Source organism: Hypanus sabinus, chromosome 3, assembly GCF_030144855.1.
Source record: "Hypanus sabinus isolate sHypSab1 chromosome 3, sHypSab1.hap1, whole genome shotgun sequence".
NCBI classification, from domain to species: domain Eukaryota; kingdom Metazoa; phylum Chordata; class Chondrichthyes; order Myliobatiformes; family Dasyatidae; genus Hypanus; species Hypanus sabinus.
The window spans coordinates 172,419,158-172,446,344 of record NC_082708.1 but is presented as its reverse complement, the minus strand read 5'-3'; the positions used below and the strand labels follow the sequence as shown (position 1 = coordinate 172,446,344).

General features: G+C 40.4%; 1 long non-coding RNA gene across 1 annotated transcript in view; it reads left to right on the top strand.

Moving 5' to 3' along the window:
- LOC132390886 (uncharacterized) overlaps nt 1-14,867 on the top strand; it is a 210,691-nt gene extending 195,824 nt beyond the window's left edge. The window contains exon 3 of the long non-coding RNA XR_009511043.1: nt 14,719-14,867. This is a non-coding gene — a long non-coding RNA (uncharacterized LOC132390886). The remainder of the gene's footprint in view (nt 1-14,718) is intronic.
- The last annotated feature ends 12,320 nt before the right edge of the window (nt 14,868-27,187 follow it).

Here is a 27,187-nt window from a genome sequence, read left to right as displayed (position 1 = left end):
TTGCTGTATCTGTGTCCTACTGCCTCTGTTTTGACTAATTCTCAGAAATCCCAGTTATTTAACCTCAAACGTGGCACCCGTCAGGGATGCCCTTTAAGTCCCTTTCTCTTTGATTTGGCTATAGAACCTTTGGCGATAGCATTTCGAAACCGTCCTGAATTGACCGGGCTTTTGGGGGGGGGGGGGTGTTGAGCATAAAGTTTCTCTTAATGCTGATGACTTATCACTGTTTCTTTCAAATCCGTCTACATCCTTACCTCCAATGTTTTCACTTCTTGATCAGTTTAGCCATTTTTTTGGCTATAAACTTAATTTACACAAGAGTGAACTTTTCCCAATTAATCAAGAAGCACAAGAATTAACATTTCGTGACCTCCCTTTTAAAGTAGTTCATAATCAATTTACTTATCTTGGGATTACAGTCACAAGGAAGTTTAAAGATCTTTTTTGTGAAAATTTTGCCAATCTTTTATATACTATAAAACAGAGTCTGTTACAATGGTCACCTCTATCTATGTCTTTGGTAGGTCGTATAAATGTTGTTAAAATGTATGTTCTCCCTAAATTTTCATATTTATTTCAATCAATCCCAATTTTTATTCCTAAATCTTTTTTTGATTCCTTAGACTCTATTATTTTGTCATATCTGTGGAAGAATAAGCGTTCTAGAATTAATAAAGTTTATCTCCAAAAATCTAAAAAAGAGGGTGGCACGGCTTTACCTAACTTTCGTTTATATTATTGGGCAGCCAATATACGTTGTGCTGCCTTTTGGTCTTTTTATCATGGCCAACCCGAGTGCCCTAATTGGGTGGCAATGGAGTTAAGTTCCACTAAAGATTTATCTATTTCTGCACTTCTTGGTTCTGTATTCCCTAGTAGTTTGTCCAGATTAATTGTTAATCCTCTTGTTAGACACACTTTGTGAATATGGGCTCAGTTTAGGAAATTTTATGGTTTCTATGGTTTTTCCTTTTCTAGCCCTATCTTACATAATCACCTTTTTTTGCCTACTATGTATGATTCAACATTCCATGATTGGTATAGGAAGGGCATTAGACATTTTGAAGATCTTTTTAATGATAATCACTTCGCATCTTTTCAACAGCTCTCTGCTAAGTTCAATCTGCTTAATGCTCATTTTTTTAGATATCTTCAAATTAGACACTTTATTAATCCTTTAATTCCTAACTTCCATGAAATGCCTGAGAAAAATGTTATGGATTTACTTCTTTCTATTAATCCACTGGGTAAAGGTTTAATATCATTTATTTGTGATAAATTAGCATTCTTATGGCGTGCCCCTGTAGATAAAATTAGAATGGATTGGGAGCATGATTTAAATATCTCTTTATCTGATGAGACTTGGGACTCGATTCACAAATTGGTTAATTCAACCTCTCTTTGTGCTTGCCATTGCCTTTTACAGTTTAAGATTGTTCATAGAGCCCATATGTCTAAATCTAAACTATATCGATTTTACCCTAATATTAGTCCTCTTTGTGATAAATGCAAAAGGGGCGAGGCCTCTCTTATTCATATGTACTGGTTCTGTCCTAGCTTGGAGAAAGTTTGGAAAGATGTCTTCATAACTTTATCTTACATTCTGAACCACCACTTAGAACCTAACCCTTTAATTGCTTTGTTTGGTTTTTTGGGTGAGACAGATTTACGTTTGAGTTTGACTAAGTGCGAATATTATCTTTTGCTTCTGTCCTGACTAGACATTTAATCCTCCTTAGATGGAGAGATGTTGCCCCGCCCACACATGCTCAATGGCTTAATGATATTATGTCCTGCTTAGACCTTGAAAAAATTCATTATTCAGTTCTTAATTCGGATATAAAGTTCCATAAGGTCTGGGGACCTTTTATTGAATACTTTCATAACCTTCCTCTTAACTAAGGTTTTTTTTTCGGTCCCTTGCTTTCAGCTCTTTTTTTTTTGGTAGTTGGCATTAATATCTTCTGTTGCTAAATGTATTTACAGTTTTGGGAGTTTGAATGTCCTGATTTATATTCTCTATATTGTGTTGTGGTTGGTCTGGAGTTTTTTTTTGTTGCGGGGCTTGGGGAGGATACTAATTTTACATGTCTTCAATTTGGGTGCTTTCTCAATGATCTTTTTTGTATCATAGTATTATTGTATGTTTATTTTTGCACTGTGTTAATTGTCTTCATTTTGATTTGTTTTTTTTTCCCTGTCTGTAGTGATGTAGAAAATGCAAAAAAAAACTAATTTAAAAAAAAGTTTGTCAAAGTTTGAGGTGACATGCCAAATCAATGCAATCTTCTAAGAACGTAGAGGAGCTCCTGTGTCTTCTTTTTGATAGCATTTAAGTGCTGGTCCCAGGACAAATGGTCTGGTAGCACCAAGGAATGGAAAGTTACTTACCCTCTCCTCTGATCCCCTACTGAGGACACAGGCTGATAAATTACAAATAAAACACATGTCATGACATACCTGGCAGCCATTTCTCCTTGTCTGAATTTGGGAAATGACTTGTTAACTCCTGTCCTTAAAATCTGTACTGCTTAAGCTTCTAGACATAAGTGTAATACACAGTTAGATATATAAAGAAACACTTCAGACTTTGCAGACAGACAGTTTAGGTGAAGTGGATGCTGAAATGTGGGAATATAATCTTGAACTCTCTCAACACACTTGAATCTATCCACTCCTGCTGTGGCTCGTTGGATGAATTTCTCCTAAAGGGTGAGTCACTTGTACAAGTATTTCTGTATGGTTTCCAAGCATAGTGTGAGCTTTTAATTAATTGACATGTAGTTGTACAGACACAAAAGGTTTCCTTTGGGTGCTCCGGTTCCTTCCCACATTCCAAACACGTACCGGTTGGTAGGTCATTGTAAATCGTTCTGTGATTAAGCTAGGGATTAAAGTCGGGGGATTGCGTGCTGTATCTCAATAAAGTAAAAATAAAAGTAACATAAAATAGGAATCTTTTTACCAGGGTCAAAATAACTAATGCCTGAGGGCATGCAAGTAAGGTGAATGAATGCAAGTTCAAAGGACACATCCAGAAAGGTTTCCACACAGAGTGCTGGGGTGCTGGAATGCACTGTAAGTGTGGAGGGAAATACATTCAAAATGTTCTTCGGTAGATGGATGTGCAGAGAATGGAGGGATATGGGCTTTTTGTACCTAAAAGGGATGAGCTTGGTTAGGCCTTTAATTGCTGGTTTCATTAGTACAGCATTTGTCCAAAGGGCCCATTCCTGGAGGTGTACTGTTTCATATCAATGTTTTCACAATAAGCAATGTCTCCTGTAATCAATAAAAAGCACCCAGAATTACTGTCCCTCTTGATTCCACATACTCGCTGCCAGTCTCCCCCCACCCCCATCACATTAGCCCTTCATGATTTCATGACTTCTGACTGAGAATTAGGAAAGAGGATTGCTCTGCCCATTGCAGAAACAGGATTGTCAAACCAGTTTTCAGCCAGTTTAAGGCCTGTTAAAAATACATGCATGTAACCTGGGGAGTTCAGACACTCTCAACATCATTTCTTGGAAACGGAATTGGCGTTGGTTTATTATTTTCTCATGTACAAGATTAAGTAAAAAGTTTGTCTTGCATACTGTTCCTACAGATCAATTTATTACCCAGTGCACTGAAGTAGAACAAAGAAAACAATAACCGAATGCAGAATAAATCACACAGCCATGGAAAAACTGTAGTGCAGTTGAACAATAAGGTGCATTAAGTAGACTAATTCATTGGAGATCCTTGACAAGTCAAAGTAAATTTATTATCAATGTACATATATGTCACCATATACTATCTTGAGAGCCTTTTTACTTGTAGGCACTTAGAGGAAAATTAAAAAATACAAGAATGGAAAAGCCTACAAAATGTAATAGAAAATCCCTCCCCACCATTGAGCACATCTACGTGGAATGATGACACAAGAGAGCGGCATCAATTATCAAGGACCCCTACCATCCATGCCATGCCCTCTTCTCACTGCTGCTGTCAGGAAGAAGATATGTGAGCCTTTGTTTCCACACCATCAAGGTCAGGAACACTTATCGTCTTCAGCCATCAGGCTTTTGAATGATAACATCATTCACTTAAACACTGAACTGCTTCCACAACCTATGCGCTCCCGTAAGGACTCTGCAACTTATGTTCTTCACTTTATCTACAGTATCGATCTTTCTACAGTATCTATCTACCTATCTATTTCATTATTATTATTTGTTAGTTTGTCTTCTTTTGCACATTGGTTGTCTGTCTTTTATGTAGTTCTTCATTGAGTTTATTATATTTCTTTGTTTTACTCTGAATGCCTTACAGAAAATGAATCTTAAGGTAGTATATGGTGACATATATATTCTTTAATATAAATTTACTTTGAGCTTTGAACTTTGATTCCAGAACCACCAATCAGTGGCCGGTTAAGGTTGGGTAATAGATTTCTGCTGCCCATGATGTCAACGTCCTGTGCAAATAAATGGAAACTGTTCTACTTTGATTTTTAATTAAGTGACAATGAGTCAACTTTCAGAAATGTACCACGGGAGGTCCTTACTGATGATCAACAATCCATTGGCTCCCTTTCACTTTTGGTGCTGTTTGCATAGTTTTGCTCTTGACCATCCAAGAGATATTTGAAGGCTGTAACTTAGAACAAATTATGGGCTGATGAGTTCAGACCTCTGAGACGTGGAGCCAGACATCCTATTCCAATTGTCAAAACTCCGGATGGTTCTTCAAATTTTGATGCCAAGTTTCTTGGTTCCCATAATTTGATTTGAATGTTTTTATTGACATAGCATTTGATCTGTGCAACGGCTCCTTTCAGAATGGATAATGCGATTGCTAATGAAGCGTTCTCAAGGCTAATGTATTCTTTGGAAATATTCCCTTGATTAAGGCTAAAGAAAATACTGTAAAAAACAAATCAATAAATAGAATGAACTGTATTTACAAAATGAGTCAAAATGAGTTAACTGGGAGGAAACTAAAGATTTTCCAGTTTGATTTACTTTTTACTTGGCTAAGACCAACGTTTTTATTGTATTTGGAAACTTCCCAAAGCACCAAAAAAATCATACAGCATGGAAACAAATCCTTTAGCCCACTGTGGTTATGCCAGACATCAAGAACAGTACCTATCCACAGTATATCCATCCTCTTTTCCAACATTCATCCGTGGCATTGCATGCATATCTAAATACTTCTAGACAGTGGCATTTCAGTGCATATCTAAATACTTCTTAACTGTTGTAAGAAAAGCTGCCTGTGCTACGTCCTCAGATGGGGCATACCAGATCTCAACACCCTTGGGCGACAATATACTTCTGCTGTCATAACTAAAAGGATGTCAAGCCAACAAACTGGTGGATGTCCTTTGCAGTGATTTTCCAGTGCTATTATACACTTTCTGTAGTGTGGTGACCAGAACTTCACAATGAGTTCCAGCCTAATCAACACAGTTGATTAACCTCCCTACTCCGTGTCCCATCTAAGAAGACAAGCTTCCAATATGTATTTTTGAACCACTTATCTATTTATACCTCTGCATTTAGGAGCTCTTGTACAAGGTCCTGCCATTCATTGCATTTATCCCAGGGTGATTACTTTTCTCAATTTGCATTACTTTCCATTCATGAATACATTCCATAGAACCATAGAACATTACAGCACAGAAACAGGCCTTTTGGGCCTTCTTGGCTGTGCTGAACTAATTTTCTGCCCAGTCCCACTGTCCTGCACCTGGGCCATATCCCTCCAAACCCATCCTCTCATCATCTCATCCATTCCATCTTACATTTCCCTGCCCATATTACTAAATCATCAAAAACATTCTGCAGCCCAAGGCTCTTGCTATTAGCAACCCCATTAGTTTCCTTGTCATCTGCAGATTCATTGCTCACACCTCTTATGTTCACGTTGATATAGAAGCAACAAAGTACAAGAGTTCCAGCACTAATCCTTGTGTTACGCCTCCAGTCACAACCTTCCAATCACAAAACAAACTTCTACAACACTCCCCTCCCCCCCCCCCCCCCGCCTCCTATTGCCAAGTGAATGTTGGGTCCATTTTGTCAGGTTACCCTGGATCCTATGGGCTTTAACCTTGTGGGCCAGACTCCCTTGCAGAACCTTGTAAATGTCCTAATGTAGTCTCTGTGGATCACCTCTGCTGTACTATCCTCACTTAAGCATTCATTTATCTTTCCTTTGAAACAAAATCTGGCAATGAGCCTGATAGGATCCTTCCCTAACAAGTCCATGAAGAATATCTTTGATTAATCCATACCACTTTGACTGTTGATGAATCTTGTCCCTCAAAATTTTTTCCAATAATTTACCCATCAATAATGTTAGACACATCAGCCCTCTAATTCATAGTTTATCTTTGCTGATTTCCCTGAATCTACCAATTAATGCCACCTCTTAACTTCCTCCACTCCATGGAGAACAGATTTAGCTTCTCTGGTCTCTCCTCATAATTGAACTGCTACATTCCAGGCAATATCCTGGTGAACCATCTCTGTGCTCTCTCCAGAGTTAACACATCCTTCCCGTACCTGGTGGATGGAACTTATGCCTTCCTGAACATTTATCTACTTGTGTTGTCACCTTCAAGAGTATGTGGATTCCAAGGTCTCCTTTTTTCTCGCCACTCATGGTATATGTCTTAGCCACATTAGAGTTCCAAAATGCATCACCTTACATTTAACTCCATCTGGCATCTATTGTCCATTTCACAAACACTTCAATATCTCTCTGCAGTCTTAGACTACTTTTCACACTATCAATAACTCTGCCAGTCTTTGTGTCTTCTACAAACTTACTCATCTTGCTTTCCACATCCACATTCAGCTTGTTTCAAGTCAAACAAAAACAGTTCCTGCACTAATCCTTGTAATGACAGGCATGCAATCACAGAAATAACCCTCTGCCATCTCCCCTGGTCCCCTGTCACCAAGCTTGTCTTGAATCCAGTTTCTTAACTTACACTGGTCCCTAACCTTATATAAACCAACCTCCCACATCTACTGCCTTATCCTTATTGAAACGCTTTGTGACCTCTTCAATTAATTCAATAAGATACTCAGACAGGATCTGCCCTTGATAAAACCAGGGTAGTTGTCTCTGTTTAGTTACTATCTTTCCAAGTGATCAGTAATACTCTTATTCAGAATTTTTTCAACAATATCTTTCATATGCTGTTATATAAGGCTAGAGTTACCAGGCTTTTGCTTACTGCCTTTCTTCAAAGGTGATCCAATGACTGCTGCCTTCCAGTCATCAGATACTGCACGTGTCCAGCAAATATTTAGCAGTGCAATACATCTTCCCCTTTCACTCCTGTATCATCTGCAGTTTAGTACCTGAGGATACTAAGTTGCCACTCCTGCCAATCCTTCAGAGTCACAGACAGTATCTCAGTTATGGCAAAAATATTATGTTATCTCAAACTTTGAGTTCATCCACTTTTTGAATGATACACCTTGCATTAAAGTAGATGCATGTTAGCATTGAATTCCTTTGAATCTCTCTTATTCTTATTCTACATCTTACTCTTATTTTGCATCAGTCTTCACAGTGGAAGAAATCTGCAGTATACCGGACATTCAAGAGTGTCAAGGAACTGAAGTATGTGCAGTGAAAATTACGACTGAGAAGGTGCTCAGGAAGCTTAATGGTCTGAGAGTGGATAAATCTCCTGGACCTGATGGAATGCACCCTCGGGTTCTGAACGAAGTAGTTGGAGAGATTTTGGAGGCATTAATAGTGTTCTTTCAAGAATCGATAGATTCTGGCATTGTACCTGATGACTGGAAAATTGCAAATGATACTCCGCTATTTAAGAAGGGTGGGAGGCAGCAGAAAGGAAACCATAGACTTGTTAGCCTGACATGAGTGGTTGGAAAGTTGTTGGAATTATTATTATGGATGAGATTACAGAATACCTGGAGGCATATGACAAGATAGGCCAAAGTCAGCATAGTTTCCTGAAAGGAAAATCCTGCCTGACTTACCTACTGCAAATCTTTGAGGAAATTACAAGCAGTATAGACAAAGGAAATGCAGTAGAAATGGTGTACTTGGATTTTCAGAAGGCCTTTGACAAGGTGCCACACATGAGACTGCTTAGCAAGATGAGAGCCCATGGAATTGCAGAGAAGTTACTAGCATGGGTGGAGCATTGCTGATCAGCAGAAAATAGAGAGTGGGAATAAAGGGATCCAATTATGGCTGGTTGCCGGTTACCAGTGGAGTACACAGGGGTCAGTGCTGGGACCGCTGCTTTTTACAACAAATGTCGACGATTTGGATTATGGCATTAATGGATTTGTGGCTGAATTTGCCAATGATACAAAGATAGGTGGAGGAGCAGGTAGTGTTGAGGAAACAGCCTGCAGAGAGACTTAGATAGTTTAGGGAAATGGGCAAAGAAGTGGCAAATGAAATACAATGTTGGAAAGTGTATGGTCATGCGCTTTGGTGGAAGAAATAAATGGACACACTATTATTTAGATGTGGAGAGAATTCAAAATACAGAGATGCAAAGGGACTTGGGAGTCCCATGCAAGATATCCTAAAGGTTAACCACCAGATTGAGTCAATGGTGAAGAAGACGAATGCAATGTTGTCATTCATTTATAGAGGTATAGAATATAAAAGCAGGGGTGTGATGTTAAGGCTCCATAAGGCACTTGCAAGACCACACTTGAAGTATTGTGTGCAGTTTTGGGTTCTTTATTTTAGAAAGATATATTAACATTGAAGAGGGTTTAGAGAAGATTGATGAGAATGATTCCAGGAATGAAAGGGTTACTATATGAGGAACACTCAGCTGATCTTGGGCTGTATTCCCTGGAGTTCAGGAGAATGGGGGTGGGGGTGGGGGGAATCTTATAGAAACATTCTGAATGTTAAAAGGCCTGAATAGATTCGTTATGGCAATGTTATTCCCCATGGTAGGGGATTTTAGGACAAGAGGACACGACTTCAGGATTGAAGGACATCCAATTAGAACTGAGATGTGGAGAATTTACTTTAGTCAGAGGGTGGTAAATCTGTGGAATTTGTTGCCACAAGTGGCTGTGGAGGCCAAGTCATTTGATATATCTGAAGCAGAGATAGATAGTTTCTTGATTAGCCAGGGCATCAAAGGGTATGGGGTGAAGGCAGGGGAGTGGGGATGACTGGGAGAATTGATTCAGCCCATGAGTGAATGGCAGAGCAAACTCAATGGTCAAATGGCCTACTTCTGCTCCTGTATCTTATGGTCTTATAGTCTTATTCACATATCTTACCTACTCTACTCACTAAATATTTTCCCTTCAGGTAATCGTACCTCTTCATCTGAACAACAACTCCGAGCTACTTTCCACTGCAATTCAGTTTAAATTTTTCATATTAACAAGCGAAAACCTCCCAACAAAGATTCTGGTCTCACTCTAGTTACACTACAACCTGTCCCATTTGTAAATATACCACCAAAGCCAGAAACACAGATACCAGCATTACAGTTTTAGTTGTGTCTTTTTCTTTGAAACTTCTTACATAATGGCCACTTTCTCTGAAATGCTCTGCCACTGTCACTTCAACCACTTTATCATTTACATTCCCAAAGATGTAATTCCTTCTCCAGCAGAACTCTCTGCAGACTCTCTCTCTTGGATTGATCTTTCAGCTTTGAGTCTTTTGCACTAAGGCAATCCCAGTTAATATTACAAAGAACAAATACAGTACTCAAAGACAACTGATTAAATTTCTAAAATGCCATAGGCTCTCTTGTAAAGAAAATCATAACTCCTAAACAAACAAGATTTTAGAAAAAAAACCGCAGCATTTACAATACATAATGGACTGAGAAAAGGCTTTTCCAAACCTTCAAAGAAATGAAAAGCATGAAAATGTAGCAAAGAATTCAAGCTCCAAGCAAGTCCAAAAAAATGAGAAAAACAAACCCCTCCCCCAAATAAGCAGCTTCAAGGAAGATAGTCACTGGATTAATATAATGTTACAATGTGGTAACATACTTGACTCCATAAGCTAATATCAGAGTATATGTTCCCAATTAACTCTTTTCATCTTAGTCCTAGCAATGACTCAGGTAATTTATGATGCCTTGCTAAGGGGTTGTCTATTGGAGGATCTTTAGGTGGCCGTAGAGGCCGATCAATATTAATGGAGAATGCTGTGTGTGACTCGGGGAGGCTGATCCACAGGTAGCTAACACGTGGCCCTTGACAGATCAGAGCCACTGTCCAATATCACGGTATGAATGCAAGACAACTGGGGAAACTTCACTACTGCAGCCTCCCTCCACCTTCACGGCTGTTGTAATGTGTCATCATCGTCCGCCAGCTCAGCTAGAGAGATCTTGGCTAGATGGTTCTTTGTCTGGCACCTCCTCCTTGACCATGGATTGACATGTCTGAATGGGAACAGGGAACAGGAACACACATTAAAATGTGTGTACACTGAGAAATCGCACCTATTATGGTGGATGGCGGGAAGGTGCTTGATTGGCTCATCGATGTAGAGAAAGCTACACCGGGAGCTCTCGATATAGTGGATGACCTCAACAGACTTGGTGATGGATGAAGAAATGATGACAGATTTTCCAGTCAGGGTAGTGGAGATTCGTAGTAATAGTACTATAGAGCCATAGAACAGTGCAGCACAATACAGGCCCTTCAGCCCTCCATGTTGTGCTGACCCATATAATCCTTAAAAAAAAGTACTAAACCCACACTAACCCATAACCTTCCATTTTTCTCTCATCCATGTGCCTGTCCAAGAGGCTCTTAAATACCCCTGAATGACACCATCCAGGTGGTGTCATTCCAGGCACTCACAACCCTCTGTGTAAAAAAACTTACCCCTGATGTCTCCCTTAAACTTCCCTCCCTTAATTTTGTACATATGCCGTCTGGTGTTTGCTGTTGGTGCCCTGGGAAACAGGTACTGACTATCCACCCTATCTATGCCTCTCATAATCTTATAGACCTCTATCAAGTCCCATCTCATTCTTCTATGATCCAAAGAGAAAAGTCCCAGCTCTGCTAACCTTGCTTCACAGGACTTGTTCTCCAAACCAGGCAACATCCTGGTAAATCTCCTCTGCACCCTCTACATAGCTTCCACATCCTTCCTATACTAAGGTGACCAGAATTGAACACAATACTCTAAGTGCGGTCTCACCAGAGATTTACAGAGTTGCAACATGACCTCTCTACTCTTGAAATCAATCCCCCTGTGAATGAAGCCTAGCATCCCATAGGCCTTCTTAACTACCCTATCAACCTGTACAGCAACCTTGAGGGACATATGGATTTGAACCCCAAGATCCCTTTGTTCATCCACACTCTTAAGTAACTGACCATTAATCCTGTTCTCAGTCTTCTGGTTAGTCCTTCCAAAATGCATCACCTCACTCTTGTCCGGATTGAACTCCATCTGCCATTTTTCTGCTCAACTCTGCAGCCTGTCTACATCCTCTTGTAACCTTCGACAACCTACAGCTCAATCCACAACTCCTCCAATCTTAGTGTCACATATTGCATTTGTTGCCTTGCTTCCTTGACAGTTGAGGACAAACATGTATTAGGTGCTGCCAGAATCACCTAGCTAAGTATATTTTGAAGATGGAACATACAGTAGAGAAAATGAACTTTTAGTGTTCAAAGTAAATTTATTATTGAAGTACATGTTTGTATCATCCTAGTTAAGATTTTACTGCTAATGTTGTAGGGTATTTCATGTAATGGCTTTCTGTAGAAACAATGTGTTTTGCTGGTAGTGCTTGGGTCACCATTAAAGATAAGGGGTTGTGATGTTCATGCTTGGGAATGTTGTATCATCCAAACAGGGTGGCAGAATTGGGAGAAGGTTCTAGAGAACGCTGGGTGGACAGGTTTTGTGATAGACACAGAGGTGGGTCTTGGTCTTTTTCATGGGAAATAGAAAGAGAAGAAGCTCAAGAGAACTGGCCACAGGACTTGATCCAATGGAAATGCTTGACTCAGTGGAGCCCGATAGGGGTAATTCTACCAGTGATCAGTGAATTAGGAGTTGGCGCCATGAGTACATTGGACACATCAGCTTTTGGAAGTTTTTTAGCTCCAACCTATACATACTTGACTGCTTTGATTATGATGGGCCCTTTTGTTTACTTTTTTTCTTTCTTTAATAATGGTTTGGTTAAGTTAACGTTTATAAATATACTTTCTTTATAATTGAACACTGTGCACGATCTGTTATTGCACGGGGCCAGGTGCTTACACAGTATTCACACAGATTGAAGTTCGGGTGGGCAAGAGATCCCAACTTCCTGGTTTTGGTGGGACCCAAGTCATACCGACCCTAGACGTACAGTGTCTGAGAAAGGTGGTTTTCTCATCGCTGAGTCTGGTGGCTGTTGGTAAAAAGGGTAAATAGATGTCACCTTGAGACTGATGTGAATGGAGTTCCAATCATTGCAAAGCAGTGTGGGTTTAACATCTATGATGTCAGGCTTGAGTTGTTAAAACATCCAGGCAAGTGGAGAGCATTCTACAACCATCCTAGCTTGAAGTTTTGGTACATCAGGAGTTGAGTCACTTGCTGCATGATACCCAACTTCTGACATGTTCTAGTGTTTATCTGTCTAATCTATCTGAGCTTTTAGCCAATGGTTAACCCAGGATTCAGTTGCAGGTGAATCAGTGATGTATAGAAAGACAGTCTTTAACTGGAATACATGCAAACAATGTTATATAGGCACCCAGACCAGCTATTTTTCAAAACTGAACCTATACATTCCTCTAACAACCAGTCAATTCCATTTAAACACTGGGGAGCAGAATCATATCTTGCAAAATTCAGAATTGATTATGGCATTCAAAGCGTAAGAATGCTGATTGTAAGTTTTGAATTCCAAGTTGTGCAATATCGAATCGTAATCTCCCTGCACCTTTCCACATCAGCTCTGTAAAATCAGTTTAACTGATCAATGACAAATTAAATAACAATCTCCTATTCTTTGTTTTAGCTGAAGCCATTTGCTTTGTAAAAATAAAGCAGATAATTCAGGAAACATTCAGTAGGTCAATTATCATTCATGATGAATTCACAGTAAGGCAACCTTGAAATAAGAACAGCATAAAGGGAAGGGATTTGCATTGACATGCAAAACACACACACATGCACAAATAAACACAAGTGCATGCACATTTACACAGCACACACATGCAGTATATACATGTTTTCACACACACACAGACCTTAACAAGAGAAGAAGAAATGGTTAAAAGAGAGGTTGGTTAATCTGCTTTTGGTTGAGTAAAGAATGCTGGCAACATATCACTTTTGAAATTGGCTCAAAATCTTTGCTCTGTCAAGCAGCTGTACTACCTTACCCAAAAGATGCTGTTTCTCATCCTCAACACTATAGCGGAAATTTAATCTCAATTAGATACAAAGTCCTGAAATGGAGCTCAATCTCTCTACTCAAGGGATAGAAGTAGTGCCCAACTATACTGACATTTTAAAGACTAATGAATTACAACCTGCAAGTTTTGAAGTTGGAGCCTTCCAAACTGAAACCCTTTGCTGAATGCTATGGCAGTGTTATTTCCTTCTTTACTATATAAACAAAACCCCTCTAAACATCACTCACACAAGCTCATCATTAAAGTAATACATATCACATTCCAAATTTTAATGAAAGGATTCCTGGCATGTAACTTAGAAAATATTGTTATACAGTACTTTATGCCATATTAAATAATTGTGGCTGTATCTATTCTTCAGCTTTCATGCATAACACATTTATTTTTGACCAATGTTGCTGTTGGTTGTACATGGTTCTGTCAAAAGCATTGCAGATCAATAAAGAGCAGGAGACAATGAAAATATTTTTAAAAATATCCCCTTCCTTGTTTTGAAATGGAACTTGTAGATCCAAGTTTGAAGAGAGACATAACATTAATTTAACCTACTTTTTCTATGATGGTGCAAAACTCCTTCAAAGCTGTCAACCTTAAATAGTGCCGAAAGGCATGAGGTTGTCGTAAAGCTAAAGCCAGTGGATCAGCTCAGAGTAAAGTTCCTTCCCATATATTCATCATTTCAATTACCCAGTGCAGAGAGAATGAATTGATTTCAATTTTTTCCTTCCATTATGGAAGAAAGCACTGAAACAAAGACACTTTTAGGGATACGAAAACATCTTTGGAATGCTTTAAAGTTGTCTATTTAAGAATAAATTTTAAAAAGGCAAAGTCAGTAACCTTCAAATTGATTTGCTTCAAAAGGTTCAATAATAATGATAATTCTTTTCAGTGTAAATGTGGATTATAAATATGATTGCAATATATAATGTGATTCACCTTCAGAAGGATTAATTGTCTTGAATGGATGCCTTTACTCTTTGTTAATTTCTTTTGTAACTACTGTAGAATTAAAATTAAATTCGATTATCCATTAAGGTCTGAATGTTGATGGGAGCCAAAAGGCAATTACAATGACCCTGTGTTTAATTAGCATTCAGAATGTGTTAATGCATGCGTTCAGTTGCCCGCAGCTGTGTGTATAAATGACAGTGCGAGGTAAAGCAAGCCTTCACCAGACCCGCAGCTAAGGCAGCGATTGGCTTTAGATCATAGCTTAATTGTCAAGGTTGTAGATGAGGAAATGATTGAAGATGTGTCAACAGAAATTTTTTTTCTCCAATTTAATGCCCAGGTCAGACTACAAAAACATGGTTCAAAAGATGACACAGAGAAAGCGAGATTAAAGTTGGCACTAAAGTTCTTCAATTTAACTTCAGGCAGTTAAGAATCTAATGAAGCAATTTATAGAATTCAAGAAAATTCAAGCCACTTCTCCAAATGTAACCTGGGACTAAGATGTTGAAAAAGAATGGAAGAAAGGTACAAGAGACTGCAGGTACTGGAATCTAGAACAGCAATCTACTGGAGCACATCTTGCTGGTTAAGACAATCCTAGTCATAATGAGCACCAGGACTGATCATTTGATAGGCATTTTACACAACCAAAATGGGATGAAATGTATTCAATAAAAACTTTCCCAGGAATTGGCTAAACCTCTCCTGATGAAGGGTCTCAGCCTGAAATGTCAACTGTTTTTCTCTATTCCATGCATGCTTCTTGGCTTGCTGAGTTAGAAACACAGAAACAAAGAAAACCTATGGCACAATACAGGCCCTTTGGCCTACAATTCTGTGTCAAACATATACTTACTTTAGAAATTACCTAGGGTTCCCATAGCCCTCTAATTTTTTAAGCTCCATGTACCTATCCAGGAGTCTCTAAAAAGACCCTATCTTATCCACCTCCACCACCGATGATGGCAGCCCATTCCACGCACTCACCACTTTCTGTTTCAAAACCTTACTCCTAACATCTCCTCTGTACCTACTTCCAAGCACCTTAAAACTGTGCCCTCTCGTATTAGCCATTTCAACCCTGGGAAAAAGCCTCTGACTATCCACACGATCAATGCCTTTCATCATCTTATACACCTTCATCAGGTCACCTCTCATCCTCTGTCGCTCCAAGGAGAAAAGACCGAGTTCACTCAACCTATTCTCATAAGCCAAGCTCCCTAATCCTGGCGACATCCTTGTAAATCTCCTCTGCAGCCTTACTATGGTTTTCACATCCTTCCTGTAGTGAGGTGACCAGAAATGAGCACAGTACTCCAAGTGGGGTCAAACCAGGGTCCTATATAGGTGCAACATTACCTCTCAGCTCCTAAACTCAATCACATGGTTGATGAAGGCCAATGCACTGTATGCCTTCTTAACTCCAGAGTCAACCTGTGTAGCAGCTTTGGGTCCTATGGACTGGGACCCCAAGATCCCTCTGATCATCCACACTGCCAAGAGTCTTACCATTAATACTGTATTCTGCCATCATATTTGACCTACCAAATTGAACCACCTCACACTTATCTGGGTTGAACTCCATCTGTCACTTCTTATCTGACTTTTGCATCCTATCCATGTACCTGCTGTAACCTCTGACAGCCCTCCACACTATCCACAACACCCCAACCTTAGTGTCATCAGCAAATTTACTAACCCATCCCTCCACTTCCTTATCCAGAGCATTTACAAAAATCATGAAGAGAAGGGGTCCTAGAACAGATCCTTGAGGCACACCACTGGTAACTGACCTCCATGCAAAATATGACCCGTTTACAGCCACTCTTTGTCTTCTGTGAGCAAGCCAATTCTGGATCCACAAAGCAATGTCCCCTTGGATTCCATGCCTTCTTACTTTCTCAATAAGCCTTGTATGGGGTACCTTATCAAATGCCTTGCTGAAATCCATATACACTACATCTACTGCTCTACCTTCATCAATGTGTTTAGTCACATCCTCAAAAAATTCAATTAGGCCCCTAAGGCACGACCTGACTTGGACAAAGCCATGTTGACTATTCCTAATCATATTATGCCTCTCCAAATGTTCACAAATCCTGCCTCGCAGGATCTTCTCCATCAACCTGCCAATCACTGAAATAAGACTCACTGGTCTATACTTTCCTGGGCTATCTCTACTCCCTTTCTTGAATAAGGCAACAACATCTGCAACCTTCTAATCCTCTGGAACCTCTCCCATCCACATTGATGATGCAGATCATTGCCAGAGGCTCAGCAATCTCCTCCCTTGCCTTCCACAGTAGCCTGAGGTACATTTCATTTGGTCTTGGTGACTTATCCAACTTGATGCTTTCCAAAAGCTTCAGCACATCCTCTTTCTTAATGTCTATATGCTCAAGCTTTTTAGTCCACTGAGAGTCATCCCTACAATGGCTAAGATCCTTTTCCGTAGTGAATGCTGAATGAAAGTACTCATTAAGTACCTCTGCCATCTCCTCCAGTTCCATACATACTTTTCCACTGTCACACTTGATTGGTCCTATCCCTCACGTCTTATCCTCTTGCTCTTCACATACTTGCAGAATGCCTTAGGGTTTTTCTTAATCCTGCCCCCAGAGGCCTTCTCATGGCCCCTTCTGGCTCTCCTAATTTCATTCTTAAGCACCTCCCGGCTACCTTATAATCTTCTAGATCTCCATCATTGACTAGTTTTTTGACCCTCTTGTAAGTTTTTCTTTTCTTGACTAGATTTTCAACTGCCTTTGTACACAACGGTTCCTGTACCCTACCATCCTTTCCCTGTCTCATTGGAATGTACCTACGCAGAACTCCACACTAGTTTCTCCTGAGAATTGGCCACATTTCTGTCACATATTTACCCGAGGACATTTGTTCCCAATTTATGCTTCCAAGTTCCCAATGGAATGCCTTATGTTTCCTGATAGCCAATTAAACACTTTCCTAACTTGTCTGTTCCTGTCGCTCTCCAAAGCTATGGTAAAAGAGATAAAAGTATGATCACTATCTCCAAAATGCTCTCCCACTTAGAGACCAGACACCTGATCAGGTTCATTTCCCAATACCAGATCAAGTACAGTCTCTCCTGTTGCAGGCTTATCTACATATTGTGCCAAGAAACCTACCTGAACACACCTAACAAACTCCACCCCATCTAAACTCCTTGCTCTGGGGAGACGCCAATCAATATATGGGAAATTAAAATCTCCCTCCATGACAACCCTGTTATTATTACACCTTTCCAAAATCTGTCTTCCTATCTGCTCCTCGATGTCCCTGTTACTATTGGGCGGTCTATAAAAAAACACCCAGTAGTGTTATTGACTGCTTTCTGTTCCTAACTTCCACCCACAGGGACTTTGTAGACAATCCTTCCATGACTTCCTCCTTTTCTGTAGCTATGGCACTATCTCTAATTAGCAGTGCCACACCCCCACTGTGTCCTTTCTGAAACATCTAAAGCCTGGTGCTCGAAGTAACCATTCCTGCCCTTGAGACATCCAAGTCTCTGTAATGGCCACAACATTGTATCTCCAAGTACTGATCCACGCTCTAAGCTCATCCGCTTTGTTATAATACTCCTTGCATTAAAACAGACTCAGCTCAAATCATCAGTTTGCGTACATCCCTTATCTGGCACCTGCCTATCCTCCCTCTTGCACTGTCTACAAGCGTTCTCAATTTCTGAGGCAAATGCCCCTTCCTCAATCTCTTCAGCTCAGTTCCCAACCCCCAGCAATTCTAGTTTAAATTCTCCCCAGTAGCCTTAGCAAACCTGCCTGCCAGGATATTGGTCCCCCTTGGACTCAAGTGCAACCCGTCCTTTTTGTACATGTCATGCCTGCCCCAAAAGAGGTCCCAATGATCCAGAAATCTGAATCCCTGCCCCCTGCTCCAATCCCTCAGCCATGTATTTATCCTTCACCTCATTCTATTCCAATACTCACTGTCACATGGCACTGGCAGGAATCCTGAGATGACTACCTTTGAGGTTCTGCTTCTCAACTTCCTCTTCCTTCCTAACTCCCTGTATTCTGTTTTCAGGACCTACTCCATTTTCCTACTTATGTCATTGGTACCAATATATACCATGACTTCTGGCTGTTCTCCTTCCCACTTCAAGATATCGTGGACGTGATCGGAAACATCCTGGAACCTGGCACCTGGGAGGCAAACTACCATCTGCATTCCCTTCCTCCAGCATTTTTTGTGTGTTGCTTTGGATCTCAAGCATTTGCAGATTTTCCCATACTTATAAAATATTCATACCTTCCTTGCAGCCTCATATATTTAAAGTTACAAAAGTGTCTTCCTTGTTCTCAGGTTCACCTATAATGCCAGAAAAAGTTAGAATAACTCAGCCATAAAGCAGGATCTATGCAAAGATGAACTAGTTCATGTTCCCTCCCCAGAATAGTGGTAGAGTGAAGGTTTTACGATTTATGAAACAGAGCTGGGGGGGGGGGGGGGGGAGGAGTGAGGTTTAAGATTGTTTAGGACAGATCAGATGATAAGCAACATCAGGACTTACCTTTAGGGAGGCACTTTATAGAAACATGACAAGAGAGGGACATAAAGCATAGGAATGGGAAACATTGAGAAAATGGATTCAAGAGTTCCTGGATTCAATGCTAGTTGTTGCTGTGTTGTGAGGTGAGATTAAAATAAACTGAACACTTAAAGCTGTTAAAGTAACAAAATAATAAATTTAGTTAAAGACATAACACATAAAATAATTGAATGCAGAAATATAAAGTGAGATTTAAAAAGCATTGAAGTAGATTTTAACTGATTGTCTCTCCTTAATGAAGGCTATTGAAGGAAAAGGGTCTGATTGCTCACAAGTTTGGGCTGACCAGTGGTTGAGGGGCCAGACGTGAAATTTACTGGTTCTTCAGCTCAGTATGACCTAGAGCAGTGGACTGATCTGGAAAATTGGGTGGAGCAGTGTGGCAGATGGATTTTAATGCATTTGAATTCGGTGGGCACTGTAGTTAGCAGGATCTAAGTGGGCTGAACAGCCTGTATCTGTGCTATATTGCTCTGCGAGTCCATGACCCTGAATTACAACAAGTTTTGTTTCCAACAAATAAAGTCTACTATTTACTATTCAATTTTTATATCTTTCTCATTCACCAATTGTTTAATTCTCAAAGGTTTAATCAGCTTGTTAAGAGACTTTGGAAACAAATATAAATGTTTTGATTAATTACAGGTTGAATACCCCTTGTCCAAAATGCATGTGGCTGGAAGTGTTTCAGCATTAATTTTTTCAGATTCTGGAATATATGATGAGATGGTCTGGGATCATCATAATTTCTATGTGCTACCGGTAAGTAAACTTCTCCTGATACTCGTTCATCAGACATATGTACTGATGCAACTGTTCAGTGTGTTAGACTTTCATTAGCAATAATCTTTGCAACTTCTCTGCCACTTCATGATCAAGATCCAGATTCAAGTACATTTATTATTGAATGCAAAAACTTTGACATTTGCTTGCTCACAGGTAGCCACAAAGCAAGAAACCCAAAAGAACCCAAACTAAGAATAAAAAAAGCATAAAGACAAAAATAAAAGTCCAACACTCAATGTGGAAGAGAGAGAAAAAAATACAAATCATGCAAACAATTAAAGTGAACAATGGCATTCCAAACCAAAACTGAGTCTCAGATCCAAACTCCAGAACAGTCTGAATTAGACCCAAGCCCATGCTTACCAGTTTATCATATTAGCAGGCACAGAACACAACAGCCAGGGCAGTCTTCACAGCCTCAGCACCATAGAGATGACCATCACAGAGAACAAACGAAATCGACTCTTGTCATGACCGACTCTTGTCTTTCCAGTCTATCTGGGCTGGCATTTAAATTGACCTAACAATTAAACAGAGAAAGATTCCAGCACCTTGGAGAGAGGAATGGAGATCATGTAGAGCAAGTGAAATTGGCTCTCCCCTCCAATCTGGACCAGTGCTTAAACTGGCTAAACAGTGAATCATACCTCACACTAGGACCCGATTGCAGCAAGAATCTCTGGGCCTAGACCTCACCACCCAGCGACTCGCTCCGGGCCTGTGTTTTGTCACCCAGACCAAAGCCAGATCAATCTCTTCAAATCAGCTCAGTACTCTGAGTGATCCAGCCTTGCTCCCGGGCCAGCTGTATGGGCATTGGAACTCCATCTGCAATGTTTCTGCAACACAGCATCTCGGCTCATTCCCCCAAACTCCCTTCACTGCTTGTGGTGATAATTTAACACCATTTAGCTCAGAAATTACCTTTAATAATGTTTTTAGTTGGATTTCCTTGCTTTATCACCAGAAATCTTAAAAAAAAATTAATGCCATTCCTTTTCTTAAGTTCCTGCAACCAGCCTGCTGAATATTCACAATCACCTTCAATTTTCAATTCACCTTTGATAGATCTTCCCTTGTTTCATGATCAATGTACTGTTAAGCGGCACGTATTCGGAAGTTCTCTTACAATGTAAGTCAGAACAGGTACATCCGGTATTATGTGGCGTCAGTTAGTCAAGCACTTGTCTTAGTATATAGTGTATATGTATTACCTTTCTATGCATACACAACATTTAAGAACGTATGTTTCAGCGCCGAGCTTGGGAAGTTCCCAGTTCGATCCAGTGACAGACCACTTCTGAGCGCGCTCTCCATCCATGCCTGGTTGGACCCAACACCCAATAATTAAACCACTGCGTTGCTTGGTGATAATTGTAGCATTCATTGGGGCAGGACCTTTCTTACTTTATCCTTTAAAATTGTTCTGATCGTTGACTGACTGTAGCCTAACGCTTTTCCAGTGATCGATGGTGTTTCACCTCTTTCCGATCGCTTTATTATTTCCACTTTATTTTCAATCGTGATCATGACTATTTTCATGAACAGTAACACTGTGGATTCAGAGCTCAACCACTGGGTCCTAAAGTCCACCGCATTGAGACAGGCTGAATAAGGGACTTGAGCATCTGCATTTTTTGGTATCCGCGAGGGGTCCCAGAACCAATTCCTCGCGGATAAGGAGGGCTGTCTGTATCTGCATTATACAAAGCCGAAGAAAGGGAAATTGATCAATCTTGTTGAAATGGTAGAGCAGACATGATGGACCAAATGACCTAATTTTGCTCCTATATCTTATGATCCTGTGGTCCTGTTCAGGCCTCTGACATGAATAAGAGTCTCCTGTTGCCTGCTACCTCAATTCTCCATCTCACTCCCACTCAGACTTGTCTTTCTATGACCTCCTGTGCTGTTGTAATTGAACATAGAACAGTACAGCAAACAGACTGACCCTTCAGCCCACAATTTTGTGCTGAACCAATTAAATTAGTAGCTAAATAATCAACTAAACTAATCCCTTCTGCCTACACAATATCCATATCCATTTCCCTCACATTTCATGTGTCTATCTAAATAATTCTTAAAAGTCTCTAATTTATCTGATTCAACCTCAAGTCATTATTGGCAGCCAATGCATTCCAAACACCCACCATTCTCTGTGTAAAAATACTTGCACCCCTCATTACCTTTGAATTTATCCCCTCTCACCTAAAATGCATGCCCTATGGTATCAGATATTTCAATCCTGGGAAAAAGATACCATGTCTACTATATCTTTGCTTCTCAAAACTTATAAACCTTTATCAGCTTCCCTGGTTCCAGAAAAAAACAACCCATGTTTGTCCAACCTCTTGTTATAGGACATGGGCTCTAATCCCGGCATCATCCTGGTAAACCTCTTCTGCACTCTCTCCAAAGCCTCAACATTCTTCCTAAAATTTTACAACCAGAATTGTATGCAACAGTCCAGGTGTGGCCTAACTAGAATTTTATAAAGCTGCAACATGACTTTTGAATTCAATGCCTTGACTAATAAAGGCAAGACTGCCACAAGCCTCCTTAATCACCCTATCTAACTGTGTAATCCCTTTCAGGGTTCAAAGGTTCAAAGGTCCAATTTAATAAGACCATAAGATATAGGAGCAGAAGTCAGACATTTGGCCCATCGAGTCTGCTCCGCCATTCAATCATGGGCTGATCCAACTTTTCCAGTCATCCCTACTCCCCTGCTTTCACCCCATACCCTTTGATGCCCTGGCTAATCAAGAACCTATCTACCTCTGCCTTAAATACACCCAATGACTTGGCCTCCATAGCTGCTCATGGCAACAAAGTCCACAGATTTACCACCCTCTGACTAAAGTAATTTCTCCACATCTCAGTTCTAAAAGGATGTCCTTCAATCCTGAAGTTGTACCTTCTTGTCCTAGACTCCCCTGCCATGGGAAATAAATTTGCCAGATCTAATCTGTTCAGGCCTTTTAACATTTGGAATGTTTCTATGAGAAACCCCCTCATTCTTCATAATTCTAGGGAATACAGCACAAGAGCTGCCAGATGTTCCTCATATGGTAACCCTTTCATTCCTGGAATCATTCTCGTGAATCTTCTCTGAACCCTCTCCAATGTCAGTATATCCTTTCTAAAATAAGGAGCCCAAAACTGCACACAATACTCCCAGCGTGGTCTCACGAGTGCCATATAGAGCCTCAACATCACATCCCTGTCAGAGAAATGTCTACAATATACATCCTGAAATGCTTTTTCTCCACAAACTTGCACAAAAACAGAGAAGTGCCCCAAAGAATGAACGACAGATAAACGTAAGAACCCAAAGTGCCCCCCAGATTCCCTCCCTCCCGTGTGTAAGTGGCAGCGAGCAACAATCCCCCTCCCCCCACCGGCAAATAAAAACAAGCATAGGCATCATCACCAAGCACTCAAGTGTGAGCAAAGCAATAGCAAAGACACAGACTTGCAGTTACCCCAAAGGTGCTATGAACTTGGACCCCAAAATCACTCTGAAAGTGACAACAAAGCTAGATAGGGTGGTGAAGAAGGCATTTGGTACAATTGCCTTCATCAGTCAGTTTACATGAGTCAGGATGTCTATACAAGACATTGGTGAGAACCACTGTGACCCACATCCTTCTCAATCATCCAGGAAGCTTTGCTTCCACCTCTCTTGTCCCCTTTTCCCCATTAACTTTCCTCAGGCATCCATTACAGGACACCATCTGTTTCTTGTGGAAAACAGTTGTCTGTTCTCCTCTCAATCTCTATGTGTTTCATCTCTGCAGTTCTGTTCTTCAGCATGCCACCATAGCTATAGCCTTCATTAGAGACTTTAGAACATATTTTGCAAAAACTGCTGCATTTTCCCCTGAGCCATTCACTATGTTGACCTAGGCATCCTCCATTGAACGTTCACTGTTTCTTAGCTTGATGAGACTTGCACTGGCTTTGACTTCTATTCTTCCTTTCTTAAGCACAACAAAGGTGACTTTCCCCTCTTGCACCTTTAACTGGGATATCATGTGAAGATCGATTGTTGGCCCTCTTTCTCATCGACACCTTGCTCCTCGGCAGAATCAGGCAAGACCATCTGCTAGGAAGTTTAATGAGGTATTCCTGTTTCACTGGAAGCTTGAGCAACAACTCCATTCTGTAGCCACTGACTTTGCAGGTATGACAGCAAGTTGATTCACGCTTTTATGTCTTTTGACATAATTTAAAGAAAAGTTTCTGTGACGGAAGTCTCCTGCAAGGACGAGTGACTCGAGAACATTAAAGTCTTTATTACTGAGCCATTCTCACCAGTGAAATGGTTTGAATGTGCCCAAGACAATTGGTTATTAAATGATGGTATTACACACCAAAGCAATATAAAACCATAGATATTACTAGGCAATGAAAAACAACACAATGGACCCATTCATAAGGGAATCCCCAGAGGCAAAGAACAATAACATCTTTTATCCAACAACACGTTTGTTCTCCAAAACATTAGCTTCATACACCATCATGACTTCACAATTTATATTGAGCATCCCACCATGTACCGTATATTTTGTTCCCATCATGAACATACTATCCATACGTTAGCAGGTTTTGACCAAATAGTGAATGTTCTTGATTGCAACATTTTTGAACCAAGACAATACACAGTTAGAATCTCAGGCAATGGTATATGTGTCCATCAAAAGTCTTTGCAGCCTTGCTTTAACCTTGCTCCAGCACCTTCTGCCGACAGCATCGAGGGAGCAGCAAGCGAGAGGAAGGGAAAGAGAGAAAGAGAGACCATCACATGCAGGCGCCTTCCTCCAGCAGCTGTGCGTTAGACAGTGCTGAACACTTGCTCGCCTTCCCCCTCGTCTCAATGATTTCAATCTTCCTCGGCGCTTTAATTGGCGAGATTGGCGAGAAACGGCTCACCAATGGCGAGAGTGGTAATAAATGGTGAGATCACGGGCTTGCACCTGAATCCAGACTCCTGGGTCTCCGGGCTGCATGCTTCACTCACAGCCTCACGGAGACAGCAAAGCACCAGATCGCTTAATCGGCCCGAAAACACACCACCAACATGTACACCTCAGGCACTGATCAGTTGATCACAGGCTCCAAAAGTTGCAGAAACACATTTGAAAAAGAAAGAAGATGTATAAGAAGTGAAAGTGAAAGGAAATGAGCTATCCAGAGATGTCACCCTTGGTGGTGCTGTTTGCTGGTGCCACTTTGATGTAGACTTACATAAAATATATGTATATGTAATTGTATATTCATTTAAAACATTTGTATATTCTTCCGTAAAATTCTAATACTATACATGTATATACAAACTATTTGGGGAAGTATACAGCAGGAAACATTTTATCTGAAAATAAACATCACAACCTCATCTACATTAGGTAGTATTGTAGATGTAAGTCTTAAGGTAAAAGAATATTAATTTCAAGGGGAAATACAATGTTTTTGCTTTGAATATGGTTCAATACCTCTGTCACTAGCGTTCTATCAGATTTCTGCATCTTAACTAGCACTTAGACCTTGGTCCTTGGTTTGGTTGCTCAGAAGCACAACTTGATTATGAGAACACCTCTGATCACACCACGGCCTGGGATCTGCACCAAGCTGGTGGTGTTTTCAGCAGCAAAATATGTTTTCAATATAAAGTCCTGAAATTTGGACTGGCCTCAGTTCCAAAACTGTCATGGTTGATATGTGCACCAGAGAACCAGTACATTAATAGCAACAAAGGCTCCTTATAAGCTCATAACCAAGATGACTAGCGCACTAGAATTTTGGAATGCATTATCAAAATGAAATATCAACAAATCGGTAGTGGGTCATGTTTTCAAATCGTTGTTATTTTGGTTAGAATGCTTAACCTGCTCATACTTAGCTCTTGTCTGTGCTATTTTGACTTGGCATTAACCCATTAAATAACACTTTCTAGAAATCTAAATGCCTCACAACTGACCCAATGAAGGATGCATATGGCATTAAAAAGTAACATCAAGGACTCCTGTCAGAGGTTAAGTTCTGTATGCTTGTGAGGTATCAGCTGAACTGTGCCAAGTGAGAGAGGAAATCAGACTAGTATTTTTTTAAAGGTGAGTTGAGGTTGGAGCTCATGACTAGAGCTAATCATAGTTCTAACCATGTAACTTATTAAACAGATAGTAAGTGAATTAGAAATACATGCAAAAGTTAGTTATGCAATTCTGAAACAGCTTCTACATTCAGAAAATCACAGTTCTCACATCTCAAGTCCGTATTCCTAGACAATCCCACACTCTTTGACATCCTTGTTCTCCAATGATCTATTGCTGACAACACAGCTTTTGTTGGCAGAACCTCAGATGGTGACAAGGAGGGGCACAGGGGTGAGATACTGCAGATCAGCTGGTTAAGTGGTGTCATAGCAACAACCTGGCACTCAACCAAGGAATTGATTGTGGATTTCAGGAAGGGTAAGTCGCGGGAACACACACCAGTCCTCGTTGAGGGACTCGAGGTGGAAAGGGAGAGCAGTTTCATGTTCCTGGGTGTCAACATCTCTGTGGATCTATCCTGTCCCCAATGTTTTGATGCAAATACAAGGAAGGCATGTAGCAGCTACATTTCATTAGGTGTTTGAGGAGACTTGGTGTGTTACAAAGTTTCTACAGAAGTACCTTGGAGATCATTCTACTCGCAGCATCATCTGGGGACTCTGCACTGGTTTGGAAAAAGCTGCTGAAAGTTGTAAACTCAGCCAGCTCCATCATGGGAACTAGCCTCCCCAGCATCCTGGACACCTTCAAAAGGTGATGCCTCAGAGAGGTGGCATCCATTGTTAAAGATTCCCAGGACATGCCCTTTTGCCACGATCAAGGACGAGGATCAGGAGCCTAAAGAAACACACTCAATGCTTCAGGAACAACCTCTTCTGCTTCTGCCATCAGATTTCTGAATGGATAATGAACCCATGTACACTGCCTCAGTACTTTCCCTCTCTTTTTGCACTACTTATTTAATTTTTTTATATGCTTACTGCATTTGATAGTTTTTATAATTATGTATTGCTATATACTGCTGCCACTAAACACAATTTCAAGACATACGCCAGTGATATTAAACCTGATTCTGATTTTGAATCCAGGCTTGAATATGCATCACAAATGAGCATATGCAGATCTCTGGGTCAGAGAATTCTAATGTACTCTGAGTATATTTTTTTAGGATTAAGCAAATTGCTCAATTCCTATCTACAAGCAATTAATAAAAATAGTGCAAGCCTGAGGTCCAAGTCCAGATCTCTGGTGAAAGCCTTTGAAAAGTCTCACCAAGCAGGTAACACTTCTGTTATTCTTGGTCTCCATCTCCTACCTTCCAACTAATGAAATATCTGTATTCATAAAGTCTCCTCAAACACAACTTTTACTTT